Source organism: Pinus tabuliformis, chromosome 1_1 (genome assembly GCF_031772625.1).
Source record: "Pinus tabuliformis cultivar Carrire ecotype Pingquan chromosome 1_1, CPIR1, whole genome shotgun sequence".
NCBI classification, from domain to species: Eukaryota; Viridiplantae; Streptophyta; class Pinopsida; order Pinales; family Pinaceae; genus Pinus; species Pinus tabuliformis.
In genome coordinates this window covers 829,765,861-829,777,550 of record NC_142297.1, presented here as the reverse complement: position 1 = coordinate 829,777,550, position 11,690 = coordinate 829,765,861, and the positions used below count along the sequence as shown (strand labels likewise).

Here is an 11,690-nt window from a genome sequence, read left to right as displayed (position 1 = left end):
AAGACCCTCTCAAGAGCAAGTAAAGAAACATGTTAAGTAGATCTGGAGGAAGCATATGTATTGCATTCATTGCAACAAAGGTGGCCATCAAAGAGCCACTTGTTGGAGGCTCCATCCAGAGCAGTGCCTTAAAGACAAAGCATCGGTTCATGAACCAAGTGCAACAGTTGTTCGACAAGCAAAACCACCAGAAGGGGATGACCCATTCACATCGACAAGTGAAAAATGGTTTCTATATATGTTGGCTTGTCATAGGCGTGCTTTTGTAAAACATTTGTTGCATTTTAAAATGTAAAAGTGATGATGTGTTTTCCATCACTTGTTAAGAAACAATGATGTTTGGTCTTGTTTTGTGTCTCATTTTAAACTCTAAAAGTGATGTTTGTGTTTCCATCACTTGTTAAAGCAACAATAGTGCTTGGCCTTATTTTTGTAAATCATGTGTTGCAGTGATGATGTGTTTTCCATCACTTGTTGAAGCGACAATGATATGTTGGCCTTGTTTTCATAGCTGGAGTATTGTTTCCATTTTGATGTAAACTTGACCACCGAGTATGTGTTATAAACTCGTGGCAAGTAGGGGATGCGTGGGTCATTAGTTGGTCATGTGAATTAAGCATGCAATTTGCAGAAATGTACTACAAGTCGTAGGTGTCGGCTCATCGCTTATGGCTCTGAAGGACAAAGGTGAAGGAGAAGGAAGGGTGACTTATCAGACACTTGTAAAGGCAGACAAGGTATAGAGAAATTGCAGATTATTTTTCATACTTTTGGAGGACCAAAAGCTCCTCAGTGGGGAGGATTGATCTAGGTGGCTCCAGACACATGCAGAAGTCCAAGAGGACTCAGAAATGGTCAAAAATCAAAGTGATCAGAATGTTGTCGAACTAGCACCAGAGCGTAAATCTTGTTGTCTTGATCACAACGGTGTGAACAGTTCGTCAAACTGAGCTCGTATGCAAAAGATAGAGCTCTTCAAAGTTTGACATGACAAGGGAAAAAATGGGGCCCACAGTGTGCCACATGGCATCCCAGTGAACAGGTGGGACCCACTAAGTTTATGTGGCAACTGAATAACCACTAAACTATCGACACATGGCGCACTAACATTGGTCTCCTAACCCTGCATAAAATACAAAAAATATATATATTAAAAATTCCATATAAAAACAAAAATAATTTAAAACAAAAAAAACTATATATTAAAATATAGTTATAAATATGGTTAACAAAATCATATAAAAATAATTTAAAAAATAACCATATATTAAAATATTGTTATATTAAACAAATTTCAAAAAACCATATTAATGTGAAGTTGAACGAATGTGAAAAATGGTGGCTATTCGAAATCTATGGTTACGATATATTAACGGTGATTGTTTATATTAAACAAACGTTGCCCAAACCATAAACCGTGGACCACGACACATTTAATACACCAAACCAAACCGTGGACCACGACACATTTAATACACCAAACCAAACCGTGTTTAAAATATATGTATATCGCACCATTAATATACGAGCGCTGATTTTTGGAGAGGTCGGGGATTTGATTCCCTGCCTCAAAACTTTCGCCCTAACCAACTGACCAAAGAGAGTTTCTTGATATGTCTGCCAACAGCGTAATATATAAACTGGACACTCATTTGCAAGGGTGTGTTGGAAAACGCACAGAACGGAACGGAACGAAACGAAGGCCCAAACGGAACTGCGCAGAATGATGGAACCGCGAGCTAGGGCAGAGGTGGAACCATGACACAGTCGTAGGAGGCAGAATGATGGCACGTTTTTTGAGACATAATTTTTGTAGAGAATCTTAAAGATTTCATGAGGAGGTAAAAATTCATTTTATCAGAATGTAACCAAGTTTATAATCAATTTTCTCAGATTTTTACAGGGAACGTTATGGCGAGGTCAGATTCAACTTTTGAGTAGCAGATTTGCAAACTCCCAATAGAAGAGAATCTGCAAGAATCTTGAGGGAATCTTCCAAATTCCTTAGAGGCTGAAATTCCCCAAAGTCAGAATGTAGTCAACTTCATACACATTTTTCTCAAAATTTTGCAAGGAACCTGATGGCGCAGACAGAATTTTGATATGAGCAGTAGATTTTCAGATGACCCAAAGAAAAGAATCTTTGAGGAATCTAGGGGGAATCTAAAAGATTCCCTAAGCCCTAGATTTTCACTTTGTCAGAATTCAAAAATTTGATAGTCGATTTTACCCTATTTAATGCCACAAATCTGATGGTGCATTCAGAGTTTCCATTTGATCATTTCATTTTTCGGCCACTTTTCAAAGTGGAGTGCAGGTGTTAGCATTCAATGTGCGAGCAATCATTCCATGAGATTCGACGCCGCGAGATTGATGGTATGACCAACTTCAGCAGTTTGACATCCTTTTATTCAGATGGCCACAGGATGTGAGGTCTATGCAGTGCATTCATGTACTTCTTTTTGCTATGAGATGCAGTGCATTGCACAGATCCCTATTTGATGTTTGATGTGGGATTTTGTTTTCTTACTTGTTTCATGATTCTTGCTTGATGTGACGCGAAATCATCTGTGGGATGTACTTGTTGTCATGATTCGTCATGTTTTGTTTGATATCCCTTTGTCGTCGTGTTGATTGGATACTCATGTGTCACCATATATGTTTGCATTGAGATACCTTTGATGCCATGTTGGCAAGAGGCTCATTATCATCATGCATGAGTTTATGTCATACTGATAGGAGTCTTTTTGTGTGTGAGAGTTCCTGTAGTGAAACATCTCGTGGAGCCACTCCTGCATGAGGGTATTTTCCTTGTATGATAGCGACGTGACCACCTATGTACATCATCACTCTTTCTAACACTTATTGCAGTAGCCTACTCCATCTTGACACTGGGGCCCGGAGACGTAGTCCCTCCTGGACGAACTCCATTATCAATGTCTTGTGTTTTATGTTGCTGATTCTTGTCATGTTCCTTCTTATTTACAACATGCATATGTGTTCCTTTATGTCACTTTAAATGCAATTCTAATCACATCACGAAAGTAAAAGATTTTGGTTAAATCCGGGAGTTGAGTCAACTCGGATCAAGTTCTGACAAAAAATACGGTCCGTCCGTAAAGAGAGTTTTGGTCCAACCATGAACCTATGTCTAGTCCAGAAACCTCATTCCTACACTCGGTTTTTATGTTTTGGTGTCCTCAAGCTTATCCAACTAGTAGAAACGGAGAAGGGGGAAATATAAACGAGCAAACCTAAATCAAAGGTCTCTATATGATTCTATGAAGAAACAACCTTTCCTACCCTTAATAAGTCAGATCCCTCTTCCACCCCAAAATAAATGTGTTGATGCACAATTCTCTTTAAATAAATAAATAAAGGCGAAAGAAGAGAAAGGCTTCCTGCGCAAAGAAGCGAAGTAAGAAACTTCACCAGAGTACTTTCGAGTATCGCTGGCAGCAAAGCAATGTTTGTGTTCCTATGTGACTTCGTTAGGGTACTGCACAGGCCTGCTGGTAGCGAAGCAACACCAGAGATGAAAAATTATACTCTGAAAATCTTAAGCTCACAAGCTACACTACCCTTCCCAACTCAAAGCATTGTGATTTTGTTGAATCTTATGTTGTGTTCAACTGATAAGGTATAGAGGGGACCATGATTGTTCATGGGGTAAGTGGGAAGGCCAAAGTAAATTGCATGATGAATCAACACTCACTGAAGAACTAAGGCCCTGCACAAAAGAAGTTAACCAAGGCAGAGAAGCTGAAGTTCAACCAATGTGTCACTAAGTGTTGTAGCTGCTGCAACACCCTCCAAAATTTTGGCTCACTAAATTTTGGAGCCTTCCTTATTCTTTTATATTATTGGCACAAACATTAGAGCTTATTTCATTAGCTCTCTTGCAGCACTTTACTCCCTTTTGCATGTTAGGTTAACTATTGTCTTTTGGCATGTTTGGATGTCGCGCAATGTTTGCAAGCCTATTTTGATGGTTTCAAAGGTCTTTCTTTGTGTATATGAGTTGTTCTAACTATTTAAACATCTGTCGCATCCATACACAAAGTTTTGAGCACTGTCGCACAAGTGTCGTCACGGTTGTCGTAAAGTCGATCTTAAGTGTCACTCTTGTCGTAAGGTAGTCACACAGATGGAAATGCTTTGTTCTATGTTTAGATGATCTATGTTGTTGTGTCGTCAAATTATGCTAAGTGTGTGATCATAATCAAGGTTCATCATAGTTCATCACTTATCCGACACAACCATTTTCAGAAAATCTTCCTGATCGAGCAACTTAGCTTCACGAGGCCCCAACTAAACTGCGCACTGTGTAGTCCTAGCCCTCTAAGCTATGACCCTACTACTTGATACTGCACAATGTGTAGTCCCTGTCTCCCAGGGCTATTACACTGCACAATTCTGTGCCCGACCTTGATCCCTAGAATTGCGCAGTTATGTCCCCCAACTTGTGTTGAGCCGTGCACTTCAGATCTTCAAGCCTCGAGCTCTTCCTCTGGCTGCTGACACTGTCCAATGCATAGAAGACTAGCCTCCCTTGACATCCAAAACTATGTAGTTGGCTTTCCCAGTGTCCATTCCCTCAGCCTGATCCCACTGTCTCCAGAAACCGCACAATTTTGTCCTTCATGTCTCCTTGAGCTACAAGCTGGACAATCTTAGAGCTCAAGCTCTTCCGCCTGACTGTTGGGACTGCGCACTGCGTAGTCATTGAGTCCCTCTTCCCAGGTTGTCACTTGCCTGAGCTCAGTTGATTGGATGCGGTGAGCATGCACTGAACATGTGACCTCTATTTACTGTGACACTCTCTTAACCAATTTTGGAAATTCAAATTTGTTTCACTTGTTAAGTGAAAAGTTTGATGATTGTTATTTTTTTTATATTTATTATTTTAAGTTTTGTGACATGAGTTTCATTTTTTGTTGTTGTTGTTGTAATTTTTAGTATTCTATGTTTAAATTTTTGAATAACATTAATAATATTTGTTATCGTAATTTAATGTTTGTCATTTGTTTTTTTAATATTTATTATTTTAAGTGTTTAATATATTTATTAATTTTTTAGTTTGTTAGTTTTTTTAATGATTTGTTATTTGTTATGTTGATGATTTTGTATTGATTGCTAACTCGGCCCAGGGATTGCAGATGCACCTATATGCCCTTGAGCATTTTTGTAACGCAGTGAGGATGCAAGTCAATACTAGTTTCACCAAAATAATGATTTTCTCTAATAAAAGGAAGCAAAGGCACCATATGTTATTCTTTGAAGGCAACATTCTTGAAGAAGTAAATGAATACAAGTACCTCATGATCGATTTCAACAAGCTTAATTGGGAGGATTGCAGAAAGAAAACAATTTTGGGAGGGTGGAAAGCATTATATGCACTTTAATACAGATGTAGAGAGACATAGTTATGAGATTGAAAACAATTAAAGTGCTTTTTGGGCTCCTAGTTTGTCTAGTGATATTACATGGGTGTGCACTGTGGGCTAACAACATCCCGCCTTCAAAATGGAAACAAATTAAGAAAATCCAAAAACCCTTGATCATGAGCAAGTTCAAAATAAAAAGTTTGGTTCTTTACGAGATAATGTTGAGTAAACAGGAGCAACTCCCATCGAAACAATTGCTATGGTGTGTCTTATAAGGTATCTAAAAAGAATTGAGCAAATGGGAGTAGGTAGATGGCGGAAAATTAATTTTAATGAAGGCATGGGTGAAAGAAAGAAATCATGGATGAGACAAAACAACAAATTGATGCAAAAATGGAATATTTACCTCAATGCATGTCCCACAAATAGCAAGGAGTTAAAGAAATTTGTTATGGAGAAGTTCCGTAAGCGTATATGGGGAAAATAGTTGGGTATAAAAAAGAAGTACTATGTTAAGAATACAAACCCACTTGTGATCCTCAGTGAAAACAATACTTTGCAGCGAGCATTCTGTGGAGAGCAAAGATTTTTATTGCTCAATTAAGAACTAACTCATATCAACTTCAGTGTGAAACAAGACCGTGGAAGAGATCTAAAGAAGCTTGGAAAGAACGGGTGTGTACTTTTTGCACTTTTGGGGTAGTGGAATCGGAAAAACATTTCATTTTGGAATGTGATACTTTGAGGACATCAATGAGAGTTACAACAATATATTAGCATCAATTCCTTGAGATTGTCTTTTCAGAAAAAGAATGTTAAAAAATTGGGTCAACTCATCATCAATTTGAATAAAAAAATATTAAATTGCAAAAAACAGAAAGCTAATCATCCCCTATAAATTATTTTTAATCCCGGGAAAAAATATCTATCATTCATTTATATAATTTAATATAACCAATAAGATATTTAAATTATTGAAAGACTTTTTGATAGTAATCCTCTATAAATTATTTTGAATATCGTGAAAAAATGTCTATCATTCATTTATATAATTTAATATAACTAATGAGATATTTAAATTAAATTATTGGAAGACTTTTTGATAGCAACATATTTACAATCAGCTATTAAATTTCTGTTCAAAATTTTTATTAGCTGTAAAAACATGTGGACGTTTTAGAAATTTTTATCCGTGCTAGTTCACTGGAACGAAAACGACGAAATCTTAAATGGAGATGCGGGGTATCGAACCCCGTACCTCTCGCATGCAAAGCGAGCGCTCTACCATGTGAGCTACATCCCCAAGTGATCTGGGTTTTAGATTAATTTTATTCCTATTTATATAGTGTTATTATTTCTTGACTGCTACACAGAAACGCGAATATATTAAAAATAGTTGAAACGACATGCCCTACGCCACAAAGATTGAAAAGTCAACCCATGAATTCTGTTAAAAAATCAATTTTTTTCACGCCACACCTTTCAGTTTTCATTTCAACCTTTTATCACAACAAAATGCTAAATAATTAATTTGAATTATGTATTTTCAATTTCTACATACATGTATTTCAGTTTTTTACTTTGTTCACAGAAATATATAATTCCAGTTTTCATTCCAACCCTTTTTCACGACAAAATGCTTAATAATTAATTTGAATGATCTCTTATATATTTCAGTTTTTTATTATTTTAAATATTATATATTAATAATGTGGATAAAATTTGTTTATTTAGAATATAGATTTTGGAAAATAATTTAATTTTTATTGAGTATTTTAAGATATTTTTAATAGTATTTTTAAATTGAAGAAAAGTAGTTATGTTATTTTTAATTAAATTGATTAATTAAAAAAATGTCATATGAAATGAGTTATGATTTTTGAAGTCGTTTAATTAGGCGGAGGAATTGCCTGGATGGCTAAAAGTGGCCGGAATCTGGGCAAAAAAATTTCAAAAAATCTTATAGAGGTAGTGTTTGATTCATGTTTTTGACAGTGGAAATGGATTCAGCACCATCAAAAACATCTAGGATACCTAAAATTTTGAAGTTTAACAACTATAACTTGGATTTACAAAAATCCTTGCCGCATTTTCTCTAAATATGACCGGAATTTCCATAACTTTCCGCGCAACTCCTCCGCCTCGTTAGACTACACGATGATTTTTTTGGCATGTGATATTAGTCAACCTAAATTTATCTTAACTCAGGATTTTTTGCATGTGATATCAACCACCCTAGATCCATCTTAACTCTAGATCTACTAAGCGTCTAGAGGGATTAAATCTCCTCTTTTAGAGTGAAAAGATATTTGAAAATGGATCTAGATTGGTTTAATTATTAACTTTTAAATAAACTACATTAAAGAAGAATACCATGGGAACAACGTCAGTTGTCAAAACCTAGAGTCCACAAATAACTAATATTTACTTAACATGACATCTCCTCCATATTAAATTAAAGAACATTTTTAAATACAATATATCATAATATTGTAATAAAATCTATTTACAAATTATAAATCTCTATAAATAAAAATCTTATTATTAGTCCCTGCCGGGGACTATAAGCGATCGATAGATCGCTGACTTAGGGTTGACCGCGGCGAGTTCGGGAAATATTTGGGCGTTTTCCTAAGTGAGAATAAGGTTTACGGGGCGGCAACGGTGGAAATATTTCGCATTTTTCTTAAGTGGAACTAAGGTTTACGGGGCGGAAGGCATTGGGGGTCTTATTACGCGCTTCGCATGGATCGAGGCGAATGGCACGTGGCGCGCGTGAGGGGCACGTGATTGCATGCGCTCTGGTGGTCTGATCGGCGGCCAGGTGTTCGTCCTCGAGATTGGGAAATGTTCGGGCTTTGTTTTACTGTCTTCGCGGCATTTGGGTTGATATTGTTACTTGCTTGTTTCGCTCTGCCGTCTGTGCGATGTTTGGTCTGCGGTGGAGTTCCTGCAGTCTCTACCAGAGTCTCTTCTGGCTACAGGGACCTCGGTGTGGCGTTACGGAATTTACTAGCTTGGTTACTTGCTCCCACTCGAACCACTGTAGCCGAGGTAATTTCCTTTTCTTTTGTTACTTAATGCATTGAGGATGTCTGTTGTTTGTTTCGATTTTTTGTTCCTGCGACAAATAATGTATTCGTTTTGACTTGCATGTAGTATATTGTGCTTCCCTGCAATCGTATCAGCTGGGTGTTTCAGGTTACACCAGGGTTTTCAATCCCTTCGGTTGTCTGGTTCATTGCGAATCAAATGTCGACCATAACTGTAGCCTTCTCGTCTAATGGGTATGGGTAGTTTTTTTCCGTTCCCTCTAAGTTTGCTCTTGCGCTAAGTACCTTGGGTACCTCCCCGTGTTTTTCTCTTTATGAGCAAGACTGTTCTTGGAAATTTTAGGTACTCTGACGGGTTCGCTGCATATGAGGATGTTTGTTGTTTCTTTCGATTTTTTCTTCCTGCGACAAATAATGTATTCGTTTTGACTTGCATGTAGTATATTGTGCTTCCCTGCAATCGTATCAGCTCGGTGTTTCAGGTTACACCAGGGTTTTCAATCCCTTCGGTTGTCTGGTTCATTGCGAATCAAATGTCGACCATAACTGTAACCTTCTCGTCTAATGGGTATGGGTAGTTTTTTTCCCTTCCCTCTAAGTTTGCTCTTGCGCTAAGTACCTTGGGTACCTCGCCGTGTTTTTCTCTTTATGAGCAAGGCTGTTCTTGGAAATTTTAGGTACTCTGACGGGTTCGCAGCATATGAGGCGGGTTTGCGCCATTTCTTTTCCACAGACCCTTCTGTCTCTATGGCAGTTGTTGTTCTAGCATATAGTCCATTTTTTATTTTCATCTTGTTGAAGGTAGGGTGCAGTTGTGCTACTTTTCAAATGACTGAATTCGAAACCCAGAACTTATGATTCCGTTCCTTTCGTTGTTAATTTAATTATGCATGCAAGCTTTTTTCCTTCTCCAGTGTATAAATGCAAAGGTCTCCTTTATTCGCGTAGCCATGATTATTTGCTTTATGGTTTATTTTCGTTTTGTTTTCTTTTTATGGCCCGATGGGCTCTGTACATAGATCAAAACAAACTTTTGTTTACAGTAATATGGGGTTCGAGAATGGGTAATGTACATGAAGCACACAGGATAATCGTAGTTCTGAGCCATTACAATGTTTAGCTTTGACAGGTTTCAATGTTTAGCTTTTACAGATTTCAATACCACGGTACAAGTTTGTACTGGAAGAAAATTATTTATCCTCAGCAACATTATTTCCATTTGTCAGCGTGGAAATCAAGTGACTAATACAATTAATAGACCCACAGACCCTTCTGTCTCTATGGCAGTTGTTGTTCTAGCATATAGTCCATTTTTTCTTTTCATCTTGTTGAAGGTTGTAATCTGTCAGACTCCTGAGAGCTTCAGGAGGTACTTTACGCGATAGACACTTGATTCTTTGTTGGTTTACATACGCAGTTAAATATGTATGAAAGCTTGCCGATTTATGTGGTTATTTGTTCTACTTACACAGGCATTGTATCATGTATTCACTTCAAGGGTTTTATCTTCCCTTTTCTTTTTACAAGGGAAGAAATCCATTTACTGTTAATTCATAGGGTGCAGTTGTGCTACTTTTCAAATGACTGAATTCGAAACCCAGAACTTATGATTCCGTTCCTTTCATTGTTAATTTAATTATGCATGCAAGCTTTTTTCCTTCTCCAGTGTATAAATGCAAAGGTCTCCTTTACTTACTGTATTTCTAAAATTTGTTATCGTGACTTGAATTTGGTAGTTTTGATTATAGCAATGATGTTTTCTTTTAGCTCTTCTTTCAATATTATAGTTAATGGAATTCAAATTATTGTTTCAACGTAACATCTCGACACTGGAACAACTCTAGAGTTAGATATGCCACATGGAGTTTTTCTTTTCTTTTCTTGCAGTGAACTGTTAACATTAATAATGCCGTTCCATTCTTCTCCCTTTGTCTTCCTCAACTAAGATAAAATCGCTCTACTAATATTACATCTTGTTAATTTTGTGATTTTTTTAAATGTGGCATGTTAAATGTGGAAATAATTAAGGTAATTTTGTCAAAATTTTGTTTCGCACATCATATTATTTGATTGTTCGTGCCTGATGTTAGAAAATTGACAGATTTTTTATTAAATTTTAAATAAAGTCAGTTAGAAAGTATATGTTAAAAAAATATATAATATTAAAAAATGAAATATTTTAACAATATTTTGATAAAATTTTATAATAGCAAATTTTAATTTTAAAAATATAACATATAATTTTTTAAATTATGTTGTTATCTTTAGCTTATAACTAACCACAAAGGCCACTTAACATTGTATGCACTGAACAGTACGCACTCCATCCTTCCACACAGGTTTACATAATATTCTTATTTTTTCTTAATGGTCGCAGAGGGTTCTGTCCCACTCAACCATCTAATCGTATGGGACAACCTTTGTTTTCTCATATATATATATTCTTTTCCAATACCCTTATGATACCTCACCATATCTACCTATCATATTGACAATTTTACATTGAAATTATATCAAAACAGGGATTAAATAATTTAGACAACAGACAAGCAGTCATTTCTGTAATCTTATTCACAATAAGTGCACTGTACATTTCCAATAGAACCTCTATTCTTGAACTTCAAACAACACAATTTAGACTTAACACAGAACTTTTGTTTTCCAAACTTCAAATAGTATAAGTTCTACCTATCTGCAATTCTTGGAACTGATTGAGACAGTGTACCCATAATGAGACCAATCCACCCTTCCAACGGAACTGGAAATTTCGTCCAGATTCTCCCCTAGCAATCATTTGGCACAGTTGGATGTAACCAGTCCAAGTTACCCTTCCAAACCTCAGGACTCTACTCCACTCTGTAACTTCTCAGAAATTAATCTGATTGGTGAAATTTATTTTCACTGGTCCCAACCAACTCTGGAAATAATTCTGCATTTCTCATGTATCTTTCTTCTTCACGTGGTTTCCCCCTTCTGGTGGCCAACCCCTCTTAGTCCCTCAGAAGTCATTTTTATCTCCAGGACTTTAGAAGAAAGGAAACTGAATGATACTGTTTTCCCCAAACTTCTTTTATCTTATCTTGAAATCTTCATTCTGTTCTAACTCTTAACCATTTTCAGAATTACCTAAAAGAAATTCATTATTAATTATTGTAATTTCTATTTTCCCATTTCTTTCCATAATTATAGAAACAAAAGTAAAATACTAACAACAATAACTTTATTTTTTACTCCCATATCCAAGGGTGTT

The 11,690-nt window shown here is 36.4% G+C and overlaps 1 non-coding gene across 1 annotated transcript; it reads right to left on the bottom strand.

The window, feature by feature from the left end:
- Positions 1-6,617: 6,617 nt before the first annotated feature.
- TRNAA-UGC (transfer RNA alanine (anticodon UGC)) lies at positions 6,618-6,690 on the bottom strand. Its single transcript has one exon. It is a non-coding gene; the product is annotated as a tRNA-Ala (tRNA).
- Between the last annotated feature and the right edge of the window lie 5,000 nt (positions 6,691-11,690).